This window comes from Eptesicus fuscus, chromosome 4 (assembly GCF_027574615.1).
Source record: "Eptesicus fuscus isolate TK198812 chromosome 4, DD_ASM_mEF_20220401, whole genome shotgun sequence".
Classification (NCBI taxonomy): Eukaryota; Metazoa; Chordata; class Mammalia; order Chiroptera; family Vespertilionidae; genus Eptesicus; species Eptesicus fuscus.
In genome coordinates, this window is record NC_072476.1 from 46,510,654 (window position 1) to 46,529,891 (window position 19,238).

Sequence of the window (19,238 nt, forward strand, 5' to 3'; positions counted from 1 at the left end):
CTGGTGCTCTTCATAGCAAAGTTTTTTGAAGAGTTTGTCTACATTGAATATTTATCAGTCCTTACCTCTCATTCTTGCTTCAATTACGCCTCTCATCTTCAGTCATCACCACTCCACTGAACATGCCCTTATTGTCTCCATGTTGGCCAACCCAATGGTTTCCTCTTCTGTCATCTAGATCTTTGGCATTTACTCAGCTGTACTTGATTCTCTTGGACTTCTCAACACCACATTCTCCTGAGTTTCTGGTTTCTGCCTACCATTTTGATCTCTCTCTCTCTCTCTCTCTCTCTCTCTCTCTCTCTCTCTCTCTCCTTCCTTCTTTCCTCCCTCCATCTTTCCCTCCCTTCTTCCCTCTGTCACTACTCTTCTCCTGTACCACTTCCAAATTTTTAGGTGCCTCGGATTATATTATCTGCCTAGATGATTTCATGTGGTCCCGTGATTTTAATATTATTTTTGTGCCAATGACTCCCAAATGTACGATCTAGCCCTGCCGTTTCCCATGAGCTTCAGAATCAGGTAAAATTGACACATATTTCTGGATATGCTATAGACCTCTCAACCTTCACCACCCCCTCTCAGGTCATTCCTCTCCCAGGTATCCCCATCTAGGAAATAGCACCATCCATTTGTTTGGTGAAGCCAGCAAATCCCATTGTCTCTTTTGCCAAGGTATATTCAGAATTTCTCCACTTCCTTTGCTCTCCTACCACCACCTTTGTCTAAATCACCATCATATCTTGCCTTGACTACTAAAACAGCCTATAAATAGCCCCAATTCCTCCTTTGACCCACTACAGTTCATTCTTTACCCCGCAGTCAGAGTGGTCTTTCTACGTGATGAAAACATGCTTAGGTCATTTCCATGTCTATGACGCTCCGTGGCTTCCATAGCACCTAAAATCAAGGTCAAATTGCTTATTGCAATCTGGTTCATACCCACCACTCTAAGTTGATACCATAGTGATCCCTCTGACTCATTATGCATGCTCTAACCACCCTAGCCTTACTGCTTTTCCTCTTAGAAAACTCAGCTGGCCTCTACTCTTTGCCCTGGTTCTTTGCTCTGGTCTACAACACTTTTCTTTCTGACTTTCTCATGGCATGATTGGTTCTTTTATGTTATTCAGATTCAGCTTACACATCCCCTCTTTAGAGAGTCCTTTCCAAGGTAATCTCTTCTCAGTCACTCTCTCACATGCCTTTATTGCTTCATGCCACTTATTCTTATCTGACATTACATGATGTAAGTACTTAAAGACTTAAGTAATATATCTCTCTGCTCCAATACAATGAAAGTTCCACTAGAGTACTAGTGACCTTGCTTGGGTACTGGTATACCCCAGCACTTAGTGCCTGGCACGTGGGGGATGCTCAGTGCATATTTGTTGAATGAATGAATGAATGAATGATCAGTGCTCCATGTTCACGCTTTGTTAGGGAGGGATACATAGAAGGTCAATGCATGGTTCCAGACACTAAGGAAGTCACCATTTAATTGTGGAGTCATAAGCACATGATAAATTAAAAAGCTTAAATTAGCATCAATGAAACTTGAGAAACCATTATGGTGCAAAAGATAAGGAGCTCTAAGAATTACTGTAAGCAGGAGTTTCAGGAAAGGGTTGATATTTTAGCTGTGACTGCAATTGTGGAGAGAGTGTTTAAAAAATGTTGTACTGTTGTGAGAAAAACTTAGGTTTAACAGTTAAGTGTCAGAAAGACTTTATTGTCAGCTCTGACATTTAACAGCACATCCACAGCAGGGAGTTAAATCAGCAGAAAAAGAAGACCCGTCAAAATATTATATGCTCGACTTGGAAGAGGAATTTCAATAGATTCTTTTTTCCCAAATGTTTTCTACAGAATACCAATTTCATGGGACGATCATAAATATTATATGAAGAAAGAATTCCTTTGTAAAATACATTGAAAACGTTGGGTTTAAACTATATTAATAGTTTTCTTTATTGTGAGACATCTCAGATGATTGTATATGTTATTGTTTCTTGTCAGTCTCCAGGAGAATAATAAAATATATAGCATTTCTCAAATTTAATTGACCATAACTTTTATTTACAAATATTTCCTTTGGCATTGAATTCTCTGTTAAATATACACTAGGGGGAAAATTAAGATATCTGAATAACTAGGTCATAATAGATTTTTATACTTATTTTACTTTTTTATTTTTAAAAAATCTTTATTGTTGAAAGTATTACATATGTTAAGTCATCATAGAAATAATATTTTAAAATTTCAGTGTCTTCAGGTACCAGCTCTATAAAACTTAAGCTATATAAAACTTAACAGTTATATCAATAACAATAATAAAAATGGTTAAAAATTACTAATATTTACTATGCACAAGGCAATTTATTAGGCATTTTACTTGTACTATATGCTAAAACCATACATCCCAGGTTCACCACTGAGGTTTCATGGTACTTAAACTACATTCCTGATTATTCTGAGCTTCAATGTTTTTTATCTCTTAAAGATAGAATGGTAACCTGCATTATAGGATAGTGGAAGGACTTAGGGAGATAGCATTTGAAAGTTCCTACACAGTTCCTATTCACATTATCTAATCCTTGCCACTACCTTCTAAGTTTAGAATAAAATCTTCTCTCTCTCTCTCTCTCTCTCTCTCTCTCTGTCTCTCTCTCTCTCTCTCTCTCTCTGTCTCTCTCTCTCTCTCTCTCTCTCTCTCTCTCCTCTCTCCTCTTTCCTCTAATATATATATATCACTGAGGCTTAGAAAACTTAAGTCACTTGCTCTAAACCACAGAGCTGCTAAGGAGTTGAAACTACTAAGAAATAGCTTATTGAAATAGATGATTCTTTGAGTCCCCTGCAATTTTTACTTAGAAAAAACGTTCTTGATTATCAAGACACAAACTAAAAAGAACACTGCCACTCGGAGGCCACTCCCAGAAACTGCAGACACAAAGTCCCCGGGGTTTTAAGGAGGGGCAGAGAACAATTCCTATTAGAATTAGCCCATTTCTTTGTTAGCAAAGCGACAGTATACCAAAATAGTTACAAGGTTTTTCATAGACTGCCGAAATTCCCAGTGGAAAACAAATAATCTAGATTCAATATAATTATTTGTAATTTTTAAAATTTATGATTTACATTTTTTAATTTAAAATTTTTAAGTTACATTTTTAAAATTGTGATTTAATTTTTTTTAAAAAATTTGTGATTAGGAAAGACTCTAGAGTTTTTTAAAAAGTTACAGTATTAGGTATTTATGTATATGTTAGTAGTTCCAACAGAACCTTATTAAAACATGCCTCTTAAATAAACAGGTTTTGTTTGTTTTTACTTCAACCAAGCTGTAAACTTTACACATGACTTCCACATGTGTGTCAAATGTATGAATTATATGAAAGAGCTAGTGCTTCAGAATGATGACCATTGAGAAAAACGGGGATTGCCCAAGGAGAACTGATGTATGCCTTCAAGCTCGCCTAATGAGTTTGTTACAAGTCTGTGCCTTTCAGATCTTTGGGGGCACTTGTTTTTCTTTCTTTGGTCAGGTCTCAGAGAGCCCAAGAACTTATTTGAATCGAATCCCTATGGTTTTAAAACATCCTTTAAGACAGCAGACATTAAAACCTGCTAATTAATACAACTAAATTTAATTTATGCTAAGATTAGAACAGTGGGCACAGTTTCCAATAACCTATATCTTCAAAGCCTCTTTATAGGCCTTTCCTTGAGATATATTCCCACCTGACGTGTCAGCCTTCATTACTGCTCTGATAATACCCCTGTGGTCCAGAAGGAACATAAAAAGTACTGGGGTTTCTCGGAGACGCTAATAGCATGTGTTTTCCTTAACAGGAACTCAAAGCAAGGAGTTAGATCAAAACCCTCCAAGCCTGAGGGAGGAAATGTGAGGAGAGATCCTGATTCCTTGGCAGATTTAAAGAAACAAATAAGCAGCCCTCTGACTATTGGATTAGTATCTTGCTTTAAAAAAATTAAAACCACAATTATTTAATAGACAAAAATCTGTCTAGTCCTGACACATTCCAATTTTCCAAAATAAATGTTACTCTTAAATATTGTTGGTATTTTTTTTCTCTGTATGTAAATATTTTTTCTAAACCCTTAAAACAGGTTAAATTAAGTGAGACAAGAAGGCATTTTCCAATCCAATTGGATTGGCCCTAATAGGTAGGGTTCTGGCTGGTGAATAAAGAAAGCAAAAGTGTCTTAAATCCCCTATGGGCCCTGAATGAGCAATTAATAATTAACACAGAGCCTTTTAAATAAAGTCATCATGAGTCATTGTTAAAAATACTGCCCAGCTAGCATAAATCCAGACTAAAGTCGCAACAGTTTTTAGCCCTAATTGAAGGTTTCAGGAAGTTTGTTTTTTGGTTGTTGTTGTTTTACATATTCTAAGCCCTGTGTCATAGTGTGAACAATATGTTTATTTAATTTATTCTACTCCTTAATTGGGACTTAGAATAGGTTTCTAAAATCTGAAAGTATAGGTACTATTTTATGTTTTTTAACTGCGTACTGAGAATGCCATCAAGCAATTTTCTACAGATTGACTGTTGTTTAGATTTAGTTTGGGTAGACTTGGTCAGTTCTTTAATTAACTTAGTCTCCCTGTATCTCTTTTTATTAACCTTTTTCTTTCCTGTCCTTGAGCAGTCTCTATCCCCATTATTTACCTGTTTATGCTTCTCACATTTGCACTTCCATTGTCCATATCTGGGTCTTCCTCCTCATCCTCCAAATTACTACGTTTCCTCCTAACTTTTTTCTGACTGATTTCAGTTGATGCTGCTATGACTTCTAATATGTATTCATGGTAAAATTAATTGATTCTCTTCTGTCTACTTAATAGACTCCACTATATCACCTCTGAACTCTTTTGGATGTCAAGACACCTTACCATCTAGTAGCCTCATCCTACTTTATTTTGTTCCCCATTATTTCCCCACAGGGACCCTTAGTTTCAATAATACTGGTCTTATTGATACATACTCCTAAACCTACTTCTTGAGTTTTATTCCATCTCTACTGTTACAGTTTTTTTGGTGAAAGGGGGCAACACTAATAGTTTGAAGGAAGGGAGAAGGAAAAAGAGAGAGAGAATGTAAATATATTGAAGTCTAGGCAGTTGGATCTAGCATAGATGGATCCAGAGGCTCGAATGCCATCAATCTTCTTCCCTCCATGTCTCAGCCCTTCCTTCAGAAGTGGCTTTATTCTCAGGCTCCTTGTTGTGGCCTCCAGTAGCCGCAGGTTCATACCCATTCTGTTGAGTAAAGGCAAAAAAAAGAGTGATTTTCTCTTCACGGTAGTTCCACAAAAGTCCTGGAAATCGTTCTCCCTTTGTCTTCTTGGGTCATATAACTATCCCCTAAAAAGTCCCTTTGGCCAGAAAAATGCCGTGGTGTGATTGGCCAGGCCTGGATAACACATTTCACCTGTAAGACTGGGGTAGAGTTGTCTCTGTCCCTATCATATAGACTGAGACTTGAAGAAGGGGGACAGAGAATCAAGGTGCTGTCACCACACGAAGAGCAAATGGTTGCTAGACAGACAAAAAGAACAGATGTCCACCACATGGTACTGTACTATAAATCTTGCCTTCTTTCTTTTCTTTGTATATGTAACCTTGAAATCCTCAAAAGGCTTTAATAATGCTACATAAAATTGATATGTACACATAATATGTTTAGCAACTAAGCGAGTTGTGTGTCTTCTCACACAACCAAATTGTAAATTTTTAAAAACGAATTTTATGAGTATAACTATCATTGTAATTATGAACTATCCTGTGTTACAGTTACCCATTAGTATGTCTGTCCACTCTACTAGATTATACATCCTGGAAAAATAGCACGGAGCCTGACACATGGCAAGCACTGGAAGAATACTTGATCAATAAATGAATGTATTAACGAGCAACACTTTTCGGTACCCTAGTCTCTATTGTAACTATTTGTTGATTTATTGTCAACCATCAAAGCATAGGCATCTTTCTTTGAGGTACAGCTTTTCCTTTGAAATAAGACCATGTGTGTTTGGATCTGGGCAATTTTTTAAAAGAAAATGAGTCCAAGTAATGAGTTGTAGGTTAATCTGATCAAAATTAATTTTTCCCTTCAAGTTTATTCTTATCCTGAATTTATAGTCTCAAGCTGGATGTAATAAAAGTGCCAGAACATTGATTTTCTTTCAGCTAATATCCAGTGGATGCCTTCACTGTGATGCTTGCTGCTAAATTGACAAAACAAGGAAAAGCCATAGTGTACTTGACTTAAAATTATGACAACAATATTTTTCAGCTCTTCCTATCAAGAGGTGGAGTTTTTTCCCCTTGAATCTAGGGAGGCCTTGTGATTTATCTTGACCAACAGAATCTGGTGAAAGTAGAATTGTGCAAGTTTTGGAGTCTAGGCTTCAAAATGCCTTATAGTTTTTTGCTTTACCTCTTGGAACATTCTTGGAACAATGAAAGAAAGTCTGGGCTAGACTAACAAATGACAAAAGAGACCACATAGAGAGGCCTAGCCAACAGCCAGCATCCAGGCCCAAGACACATGAGTGTGCACATCTTAGTCCCTTCAACCCTGCTTGTGCTACCAGGGGACTGCAGGTCACATTGGTGATTCTAGATGAGATACAACAGAGAATTTCCCAGGAGAGCCCAGCCAAAACTATTGAACCCAGAATCACAAGAAACAATCTCTGTTTTAAGGTACTAAATTTTGTGATCTCTTGTTATGTAGCAGTAGATAAGTGATACACATAGGGAATTACCCTTAAGAACTTCATGAAATTACTATGAATATGAATCAAGACAAAAGACCCAAAACCATCTACAGATTTCAATGCAATCCCCATCAAAATTCAAATGGCATTTTTCACAGAAATATAAAAACCAATCATAAAAGTCAGATGGTACCACAAAAGACTCCAAATAGCCAAAGAAATTCTAAGAACAAAGCTGGAACCTTACATTTCCTGATTTCAACCTATATTATAAAGCTATAGTAATCAAAAGAGTATGGTATTGGCATAAAAACAAACATGGAACAGAATCAAGAGCCCAGAAATAAACCTACACATATACAGTCAACTAATATTTGACAAAGGAGTCAAGAATACTCAGTGGAGAAAGAATAGTCTCTTTGATAAATGCTGCTGGGAAAACTGGATATTCACATGTAAAGAAAACAAATTAGATCCTTATCTTACACCACTCACAAAAATTAAGTTGAAATTGATTAGAGACTTAAATGTAAGACCCAAAATGTAAAACTACTAGAAAAAAAATAGTAAAAGGATCTTTGACATTGCTCTTAACCACAAATTTTTGGATATGACACCAAAAGCACAAGCAATAAAAGCAAAAATAAATAAGTGAACTACATCAAACTAAAAATCGTCTGCACAGCAAAAGAAATAGCAAAATGAAAAGACAGCTGATGGAATGGCAGAAAATATTTGTAAACTTGTATCTGATTAGGGGTTAATATCCAAAAGAAACTCATAAACTCAATAGCAAAAAAACCCCCACAAAAACAAACAATTCAATTAAAAATGGACAGATGACTTGGGTAGACACTTTTCCAAAGAACAATACAAATGATCAACAGGTACATGAAAAGATGTTCAACATCACTAATCATTAGGAAAATGCGAATCAAACCCACAATGAGATATCACTGCACACCTGTTAGAATGCATGCCATCAAAAAGACAAGAGGTAAGTATTGGCATGGATGTGGAGAAAAGGAAACCTTTGTGCACTCTTGTTGGGAGGGTAAATTGGTGCAACTGCTATGGAAAACAATATGGAGGTTCCTCAAAAATTAAAAATAGAAGTACCATATGATCCAGGAATCCCACTTCTGAGTATATATTTGAAAGAAATTACTATCTCAAAGAGGTTTCTACATTCCCATGTTCATTGCAGCATTATTCACAATAGTCAAAACATGGAAATAACCAAAGTTTCTACCAATGGATGAATGGGTAGAGAAGATGTTTTATAGATTGAACAATGGAAATTTATTCAGCCATGAGAAAAGAAATCTTGCCATTTTCAATAACATGGATGGACCTTGCGGGCATTTTACTAAGTGAAATAAGTCAGTCAGAGAAAGACAGATACTGTATGTTCTTACTTCTATGTGGAATCTAAAAAAGCTGAACTCAAAGAAGTGGAGTAGAATGACGGTTGCCAGGAACTGGAGGGTCAGGAAAATGTGGGGATGTCGGTCAAAGGGTATAAACTTCAGCTATAAGATGAATAAGTTCTGGGGATCTGATATACAGCATGGTGACTTGGTGATTATAATTAGCTCTACTGTATTATATACTTGAAAGTTTTTAAGAGAATCAGTCTTAAATGTATCCATTTTGCAATTCGTACGTATATTAAATCATCACCTTGTACAACTTAGACTTACATATGTTATATGTCAGCATCTCAGCAAAGCTGGAAAAAAAAGACAAAAATATATAAAGTAAACCAGTACAGTGTTGTATCTTATCAAGAGAAAAATATGTTAGGCAAACAAGGTATTGGCAGATGAGAAAGGAAGACCAGAGAAGACACTTAGAAAAAATAAAACCCAAGCTGGTCTTGGAGAACTGGAAGGAACTGGCAGGTTGAAGAAATAAGGAAACATGCCTACGTGGGGATGCATTAGAGAAGAGTTCATTAGAAAGTATTTTACCTATGTAATGTAAAATTAAATGTAATTAAATGTCCCCGTGCCTCATGCTGAGTTATGTGAACATTGGGGGAGCACATGGAAGTGGTTGGAGGATTGGGGGGAGGGGGGTGTGGTTTACTAAAAGCCCCAAAAGAAATATGATGCATTTCTCAAGCACAAATTTAATGGATTATTTGGAGGAAAAGTTGCATAACTTAGTAAAAATTTTAAATTGTATTAAAGCATATGCTAATATATGTGGAGAAAATCCATATGAATTTTCAAGATAAAACATGAGACTTCAAAGAAATCTCTGGCTCTGGCTTGGAGGTAGTTCAGCCTGTCCCCCAGATTCTTTGACTTGTCTCTGTATTTGGGGTATTTTGGTGGAAAAGACTGAGAAGCACTGGATCCCTTTACTCGTGTAAACCTTGGAACTTCTTCTTCTTCTTTTTTTTTTTTTTCTAGTTTGTCTTAGGCTGTTTAGGATTCTTGACATCTGAGTTGATAATAGCTCTGGTACCAGATAGTAATTTACAGAACTAACTCAAGGAGTAAAGAGGATCTAAGGCTGCCCAAACATTGTTAAGATCACCAGCAAAGACATCTTCTAGAATGGCTTATTGTAATGGCTTTGATGTTTAAAAAAGAAGTCCCAACTCAGCATGTAGAGGGAAGCGATCCTGCAGGGAATGTGTATTAACACAGAAAAATCTTTATTACTCAACAGCAGCTTTTATGTGGTAAATCTTCTTTCAAATTATGAGCATAATTAAGTATATAACACGATAATGTCCTTAATATACCTAACATATTTAGTAACTTACAGATCAGCAGCATCTATTAAAACAAAATTTTTCTTAACCTAAGGAAATAGGAAACACTGCAATAGAGAAAAAAAATTGTTTAGATTTAACCTGAGAAGTCATGTTAGAGATCTTCTGAACAAGAGAATGGGTAGGATATTGTAAATCACCTCCTCACTCCCCCAGCCCCTCTAAGTTTTGTACTCATTGATTATTTGAGGTGTTGTGGGTTCTCAGATCATTAAACCCACATACTAAAATGTAAGCATGAACAGCTAACAAAACCAAAGATAACAAATAATTTTGACATAATCTGAGACAGTGAGCATAAGGAGTCAGATGTATGTTATTTATTGATCAGAATGAAAATGCTTCTGTATCGGATATATTTTAACTTTAGTTCTCTTTATTTGGCTTTTCTTAGTCTGAGCTTTAAATTCTGCCCTTCAGATGTCAAATTCTATTTGTGATACATTGGCTATCAGCTCTCCATCATGCATTCACTGCAGACAGAAGGAAAAACTAAAGGATGATGTAAGAAGAAAACAATAGGGTATATTTCTTTTTCTTAAACTCCTAAGCAAGCATGTATAAAATCACTGGATTTTCCAGTACTCTTTGAGATATTAAATATTTTAGGTTTCTTATGTAGATTAGTATCTCATATAAGTCAATACACTGGTCTGTGATGGTCTGAATTCTTGTAAAATGATGTCACAAATAGTACAAACTGGTTTCATCTTACTTTCTGATTTTGTCTCTCATTGGTGTTTCACGCCACTTGGTGCTGCTCCTTTTAAATATATTATTTTGGCCCATTTTCCTGTAGCATTAATCACTTTATTTTAGTTCCTGGGAATCCAGGTGTGCTTATCTCAGGTGGCAATCCTGGCATGAAGGGTGCCAATGATTACCTGTGTTGATCGTATCTTTTGAACCACATATAACACAATAAAATTGTTCATCTGTTTTCTCTCCCACATGATTTAACTGAAGCGATTCATTAAGTGTCACTGTTTTTATTGGATGTTGAAACCATTCCAATTTCAGTGGCAGTGCTACAACTTGGCATGATTGTAGGTTTTTGTTTTTTTTCATAGAATAAAAATGATTACTTGGCTGAGATAAAGGTTTACTTTGGCCAGACTATTTCATTGTCCATTGTTCATTCTAGAGAATCTGTCACTCACCATTACAATCACAAAGGGCTCAGAAAGGCTTATTTTGCTTTCTTGTTATTTCTTCTAAGGCTACTGCAAGTTCATGGGGGAACATGAATGAAGGGGCATTAGTAAATGACTGTTTAAATCGGTTAAACTTTTATGGTTGTTTGGAAAGATTTCATATGTTTTCCAGATGATTCATTTAAGTTTGCTATCTACAAGCAAAACATTTTTGCTTCTAATTGAAGCAGAATTTAACCTATTACTTTGTGTATTTATTTAGTTCTCATTTTATGGATGCATATCTGTCAGTTTTAGATAAATATTTTTAAAATTACCATGTCAGACTTCTCTCTTGGTATTTATAGTGTTTTCATTGATTTATCTGACTTAATATTTAGAGTTCTTTGATAAATTTTTTTGCCTTGAATTACAAGATTACACTCCAGAGAGTCTGTTAAATGTTATCTGGTTTCACCCTCTAAATAGTATAAATGAGAGAATGGAGAGTTAAATAATAATTCTCAGTTCACAGAATTAGTTGGTGATATGGCCGAGACTAGACTAGAACTCTCCAGAAAGGAGCAAAGAAACAAAGAAATATATGGTAGGAGAAAAGAGATAAGAAAATTAGAGGGCCGGTACAGGAAGTCTCCCATTTAAATAATAGGCATTCTAGAAAGAGCAAACAAAGAAAACGGAGAGGAATAAATCATCAACAAATGGTCAAAGATATTTCCCTTCCAAATGATGGTTTAGAATCAAAGTGGCTTTTGATTTCTTACAATGACAGATATTTAAATGAACAATATCTTCAAAATTCTGAAGAAAAATTGTTTCCAACTAGAATTTCTTACCAAATTATTAATGAAGTGTATTTTCATGCATGCAAAGACTCAGAAAATTTATTTCCATGCCTAATTTTTTTACTTTTTTTTACTCAGGTTTTCTTGGTTTGTTCATTTGTTTGTTAATCCTCACCTAAGGAAATTTTTCCATTGATTTTTAAAGAGAGTGGAAAGAAGGGGAAGAGACAGAGAGAGAGAGAGAAACATCAGGGTACGAGCCCTTGACTGGAATTGAACCCAGGACCTTCAGTCCATGGGCCGAGTCTCTATCCATTGAGCCAAACCAGTTAAGGCTCCATGCCTAATTTCTTAGATCTAGTGGATCTTCAAAAAAAAAAAAAAAAAAAAAAGAGTTAACCTAGAACAGTGGTCGGCAAACTGCAGCTCGCGAGCCACATGCGGCTCTCGAGCCGCGGTTTGCCGCTCTGTTGACTAATGAGTTTGCCGACCACTGCCCTAAGCATTTAAAAGAGGAACACTGTGGCTCAGTAGTTGAACTTCGACCTATGAACTAGGTCCTAGAAAGAGAAAAACTTGGAACCATGAAACAAAGAGTGAAACAAGTTAGAAGTTAAGCATAATGGTTATTGGAACCAGTTTAGACTAAGAAGGTCAAAAAAGTCCCAGGAGAAAATTTTCATACTAAATTCGATGGGATATTTATGCACCTTAAATTATTGAGAGAAGATTAGATAATTGGCTAAGAATTTAAGGCTAGATTCATGATATATAGAAAGCTAAACAAATGAAAATACAAAAAGAAAAACACTCTTAATCCCAGGAAAAACTAAAAATTGGTCTAGAAAAGAAAAGCAGTCATTTCCCACTTGTGAATATATAGTTTACATCATCATAATTCACACGGTCATAACTTAAAGAAAAATATTGATTTCCATATCAAGTAACATAATTAGATATCAAGACATAGCTTCTATCTGAAAATAATTTTAAAAATTGAAATAACTATATTTTTAAGTTATATTTTAAGACACTGAATTTCCAGCAAAATAGTAAAGATTTGTGAGTGTAAAATCTAAATGAATGAGGAAATCTGGAGCAGCACACCACTTTTACCTTAAGATTATTGTCTAAACCTGGTAAAATTGAACTTTGGATTATATGACTGTGTGGGCCCTGAGAACAGAAGACAAATTCCAAGGACTGTGCAAGTGGGAATCTAATAAGATATGCCCTTTATTCAAAAGCTAGACTGTTAGAGGATTCTACCCTCTGTGTAAGGTTGAACTGGAAGTATATCACCCCATATACTACCCTCAGAGTATTCTAAGGCAAATTGTTTTGGAGATGAGTAAAGTAGTTCTAAAAGAATATCAACACATAATTTTCCAGGGATTATGGATGACTCAGTATCTATCATTACTAAGTATATAAGGACAGTAAATACCATAAGCAAGAATTAACATAAAAAGCAAATGCATGAAGATTTTATTTATTGGAATTATCAGACTCAGAATATAAAGTAATTATGTTTACTGTGTTCAGAAAGAAAATCTAAGCTAAAAAAATAAAATAAAGTAGATGTGAAAAACAACCAAATCAATATCTAAGAATGAGACTTGTTATCTATACCTATATATATATAAAAGCCTAAGCAACTGAACTACCAGTTGACCGGTCGCTATGACGCCCACTGACCACCAGGGACCAGGCGCTCAATACAGGAGCTGCCCCCTGGTGGTCAGCGCACTCCCACAGTGGGAGTGCCACTCAGCTGACCAACGGGCGCCAGACGCCGGGCTCACGGCTGGCAAGTGCAGCTGTGGTGGCATAAGCCTCTCCCACCTCTGTGGCAGCGCTACTGAGCAGCAGCTGTGACAGGTGCAGCGGGGCCAGGCTGAGCCAGAGTGGCGCCTGGTCCGGGCTCCTCCCTGGCCTCCTGCCACTTTGCGCACTGCTACATCCCTTGGGGGATGTTGGACTGCCGGTTTTGGCCCGATCCCTGTAGTCCGACTTCCCCCGAGGGGTCCCAGATTGCAAAAGGATGCAAGCCAGGCTGAGGGACCCCACTGGTGCACGAATCCGTACAAAGGGCCTCTAGTAATTGAAATAAAAACAATTAAAATGAACAACAACTGAGTTAGAAATGAAGAATTAGTGACATAGTTTTATACGTCCATTATATCAAGCTTATAAATTGGGTTGTTCAAATCTTACTTGTTTTTTGGTCTGCTTGTTCTGGTATTTAATGAGAAATATGCTAATATCTTTCATATGATTGTAGATTGGTATATTTCTCTTTCTCTCGTGGGTATCAATTTTACTCTATGTATTTTGATGTTTTTTTATTGGTATACACAAATTTAAAATTGTTATATCTTTCTAGTGACTTTAATCCTTTACCATTTTAAAAAAGGCCTATTTTTTAATAATGCTTTTGTGATATAATAAAAAATATATATTGTTTTTGCCCCCTGTTCCTGTGCTTGATATAATCCTATCTAATAAAAGAGTAATATGTAAATTGACGATCACTCCAACACACAAGATGGCTGCCCCATGTGGTCAAAGATGGCTGCCCCCATGTGGACACAAGATGGCCGCCTCAAGATGGCCAACAGGCGAGGGCAGTTGGGAGGGACCAGGTCTGCAAGGGAGGGCAGTTGGGGGCAATCAAGCCTGCATGGGAGGGCAGTTAGGAGTGACCAGGCCGGCAAAGGAGAGAAGTTGGGAGCGACCGGGCCTGCAGGGAAGGGCAGTTGGGGGGGACCCAGGCCTGCAAGGGAGAGCAGTTGGGGGGACCAGGCCTGCAAGGGAGGGCAGTTGGGGGGGACCAGGCACTCAGGGGAGGCAGTTGGGGGGGGGGGAACCAGACCAGCAGGGGCGATAAGGCTGGCAGGGGAGGGCAGTTAGTGGTGACCGGGTCAGCAGGGAAGGGCAGTTGGGGGGGATCAGGCTGACAGGGGAGGGCAGTTGGGGGAGGACAAGGCTGGCAGAGGAGGGCAGTTAGAGGTGACCAGGATGGTAGGGGAGGGCAGTTAGGGGCAATCTGGCTGGCAGGGGAACATTTAGGCATCAATCAGGCTGGCAGGGGAGTGGTTAGGGGGTGATCAGGCACGCAGGAAGAAATGGTTGGGGCAATCAGGAAGGCAGGCAGGCGAGCAGTTGGGAGCCAGCAGTCCTGGATTGTGATAGGGATGTCCGACTGCCCATTTAGGCCCCATCCTACCAGGATGGAGCCTAAACGGGATGTCCAACTGCCTGTTTAGGCCCTATCCTACTGGGATGGAGCCTAAACGGGCAGTCGGACATTCCTCAAGGGGTCCCAGATTGGAGAGGGTGCAGGCTGGGCTGAGGGACACCCCCCCCATGCACGAATTTCATGCACCAGGCCTCTAGTGGACATATAAAAGGCATTGTATAAAACCTATAGTGAAGTGTTTGAACACCCTTAATGGTTTTTTTGCAAACTGTTTTTAGCAGAGGATATAATCCCTGAATGAAATCCCTACTAATTATGTGATGAATATTTATGACTTCAGATGTAATAAAACCTATTATTTTAAAAGACAAAAAATAAATAAAAATTAAGTTAAAAGATATATGAAATTGATGACTTCCTGGCAAGAATGCTAAAGTAAAAACAGAGAAGGCACAAATAATTGTTAAAGAAAATGAATGAAGATTATCAGAAAGCAAGGATTGATTGCTGAGTGGGAAAATTCTATTGCCATGCAGGCAACCCAAGCAAGCATGGAGTCCAGAAAGGCTCTCCAGGTTGAGGTTTGGGAGAAAAGATCACAAACTGTCTCAGCCCTGTCTTAATGCAGAGTACCTAGACGCTGTTGATGAGCAGTATCTGTGTTTGTTGGTTGGGTACACACTGGGCTGGCTGAAGGTCCTATGCTGTGTAGGTATGGCATGTATCAGGAGAAAGGCATCCAGCCAGGGGCCTCTGGTTTGCACAAGTAGCAAATGAGTCAAGCCAGTCTGCACAGTTGTTGGCAGGGTAGGTGGCCAAGTCAAGGTTTGTTATAACCAATATCAGGAGTGAAAAGGAGACATCCCTACAGATGCTGCAGACATAAATAAAAAGAAAATATGAGCGTTTCCATCAATATATTTTTAAATTTAGAAGAAATAAGGAATTTTTCAGAAAAATAGAGCTTACTAAAACTGATTCAGCCCTAACCGGTTAAGCTCAGTGGATAGAGCATTGGCCTGTGGACCGAAGGGTCCCGGGTTCGATTCTGGTCAAGAGCACATACCTTGGTTGCAGGCTCCTCCCCTGCCCAGGCCCTGATTGGGGCTCATGCAGGAGGCAACCAATCATTGTGTTTCTCTCACATTCATGTTTCTCTCTGTCTTTCCTTCTCCCACGCTCTCTGAAAATCAATGGAAAAATATTCTCAGGTGAGCATATTTTAAAATGAGGATTAAAAAATAATAATTTAAAAATATTTAAAAAATAAAACTGATTCATTAAGAAATATAAAGTCTGAATAGTTCTGTAACTAAGAATGAAATTAAAAGAGTAATTTTTAAAATCTTTCTACAAAGAACAATCAGGCTCAGACAGCTTCACTGGCAAGTCTACCTAATAGTCAAAGAACAAATAATTCCAGTTTTATATAGACTCACACATAACCTTAATACCAAAACATGAAAAGGACAATATAAGAAAGAATATTTAGAGGCCAATTTTACTTTTGAATAGAGATGCAGAAATCCTATACAATTTTGCAAACCCAAATCCATAGTATATAAATAAAATATCACATATTTTGAGCATGTTGGGTTTGTCTTTTGAATGCAAGCTTGATTTAACATTAAGAAGTTAAAATAATCCACCACATTTAAAACATTAAATGAAACATACCAACTTTCTAGGAATAAAGGATAATATAGTTCTACTTTTTGCTAAAAGGCTGGGATCAGAACCATTTTGTATTCCTCTTTGTATTTTTCCTACTTGGCATTTTCCATTTTAATTAGGCTCATTTTCAGCCAAAAATGTGATGAGCCCTATGGGCATGCCACCCAAAGGATGTATGTGATGCTTCTCATCTCAGCGCGCAGGCCCAGACCAGTGTTATCCCCATCCAATCTGGCTTTATGGAATGCAAAAACTAGGGACTACCCAGGACTTGCTGAATACGTGGCCCATTAATATGCCTTGTAAGGGAAAGATAAATTGATTCAAAATTCAGTCTCTGCCTTTCTAACCAAAAGAGACAGATTTTTTTTTTTTCATCTTAAATTCTTATGGACCATGGACATTACCCCCGTAACTCCAAACCACCCTCAGGTTCAGGTTAAACTCAATTAACCTATCCTTGCTCTACTGCCTCCTCTTTATAACACTTTCCCTAAATTGTCCTTTGAATTCTTTAGCCCCGAGTCAAACCACTTGCTTATCTCCTTTATATATCTAGTTTAGACAAGCCAAGAGAATAGCCGCCAAATATTGTTTTTAATTACTTTTTTGAGTAAAAAATGCTTGCCTCAGCTGTGCTTTTATAACTGTATTATTAACTGCCAAAGGGCACTTTGCCTTTTATATTAAATTTGGTGAACAGAACAATAGAATGTCGAGCTGGGGAAGAATTTTAAAGGCTAGTTATTCCAGCCGTCCTTTTGGCTGTCTCTAAACCGTCTTGCAGTGGGCATTCTCAAGCCCATGTTTAAATACATCAAGGACTGGTGAACTTACTTGTTATGAAGGGCTATTAAGCAACATCCACTAATGATGATGATGTTGATAAGCACACTTCAGTAAGAAAAATGCATTTTCCTCTCATCTTTCTTTCTTGTCACATAGCAACAGTCTTGGGGAGTGGGCAAAGGGAGTTGCATTTCAAAATACATCTTCCACTCTATTCTCAATGTTTCATTAAATTCAGTACATTGACCCTAGATAGGACACATGTGACATATATTCAGAATAGCACACTAATAGGCTCACTTTCTGAAATAGCTGCCAAAGGCCAACAAAATGACTTGTATCCCTTGGGAGGTAATATTATTTACCTCCCTTTAATAGGATGCATGCTTTGAATTGCTTTTGCTTTTGGGGTGTTTTTTCCCCCCAGAGAAAGGATAGGTAAACTTTACCTATCCTTTCCCACCCAATTTTCCTTGTGACCACAGACACAGGTTTTAAGACAATTGGTCTAGGTTTGTCATATAATTTATGCTGGAAGAAGCTAGTGGTTCTCATGGGAGTTAGGCTCCTGAATTTTGTACCAAGCATTGAAATTAATAAATGACTAAAGACTCATATGCTGATTCTGTTTTGAACTAAATGAATTACTGCTGCTTCTGTTGATGTCAGTATTATCTAGAAATAGTAAATGTGCTATGACAGGGAAAGCTGACACCTGGCAGCCAATTTGTTCAAATTCTCCCATGCAATTTTTTATTGGTGTGGTAGTTCTAAATTCAGAACAGTAGCGGCTTCTGGTGTTTTGGAAGTAGTATTTTCTCTCTTGCCACTGAGGGTAATAAATTCGGCAATGTTATCTAAACAATCCACATAAATGAAAGATTAATGATCACTACATAGAGACAATATTATAAGATACTATTAATCCAAGTCTCAGGATCCCCTAAGCTCTCTGCATTATCGTCTGCCTGTGATATGATGAGACACCCCAGCATTCACATGAAGGATGCAAAAGAAAGAACTAGTCGTAGAAAACACAGGGGTGGCTAGGGTGGCCAGAGCACAGGCCTGATGAAGATTTCATACCTGCTCTGCTCTGGAGCCCCTGCCGCTGCTGCTGCTGGGCTGTGCAGTGTCCGCACGGTGCTGGCCGCCAAGTTGAGGGAAGGCCCCTTGTCCTCTGGAGATTAAGAGTTGGCCAAGTCGAGCCCTAGCCGGTTTGGCTCAGTGGATAGAGCGTTGGCCTGTGGACTGAAGGGTCCCAGGTTCGATTCCGGTCAAGGGCATGTACCTTGGTTGTGGGCACATCTCCAGTAGGGGGTGTGCAGGAGGCAGCTGATCGATGTTTCTCTTTCATCGATGTTTCTAACTCTCTATCCCTCTTCCCTTCCTTTCTGTAAAAATCAATAAAATATATTTTTTTAAAAAAAGAGTTGGCCAAGTCGAATAGGGAAGCAAAGTCTATCAAACCCAATAACCAAAGACTTTGACTTACTAGTGAAATATTCCATACTCAGAGAGACATGACTTTGGTCCTGACCTAATTGGCTGTTTTCATGTCCTCTACATTAACACCAATATTAATTACAAACTATTGATGAAATTATAGTGACTGGTTATGTGCCAAAAGTTTTTTTTTAAGAATTAGCCCTTTTACCAGGTAACTCTCAGAAGCTGGGAGACAGTGTACATTTCCATCATATATTTGTTCCCTATTAAATTGTCCAAAAATGGACTTCAAATAACTACAATTGATAGTTACTAACATGTGTTGGTGAGTTTATCATATGCCAGACATTGTGTTATACGTATTTTAAAATACGTATAACGTGTTAAAATACGTATTTTAATGTGTTATACGTATTTTAATCTTATTTAATTCTCACAACACCTCTATGAAGTACATGTTATTGTCCCCATTTGAAAGATGAGAAAACTAAAGTTCAGATTGAGATAATGTAACCTATAACTGGTCATGCTGACTCTTGATTTGACCCCAAGCGATCTGAGTGACTGCAAAACCCCAGCTCTTAACCACCATTCTGTGAAAATGAGCATTGTCTACAAAATGAAGCTGAAAGAGAGAAAATGTC

At 37.7% G+C, this 19,238-nt stretch overlaps 1 long non-coding RNA gene across 1 annotated transcript; it reads right to left on the reverse strand.

Annotated features, from left to right (window-relative positions):
* Window positions 1-5,152: 5,152 nt before the first annotated feature.
* Window positions 5,153-18,411, reverse strand: LOC129148845 (uncharacterized). Its single transcript, XR_008555829.1, has 3 exons — window positions 18,232-18,411; window positions 8,457-8,485; window positions 5,153-5,290 (listed from the first exon to the last, which is right to left on the reverse strand). It is a non-coding gene; the product is annotated as an uncharacterized LOC129148845 (long non-coding RNA).
* Between the last annotated feature and the right edge of the window lie 827 nt (window positions 18,412-19,238).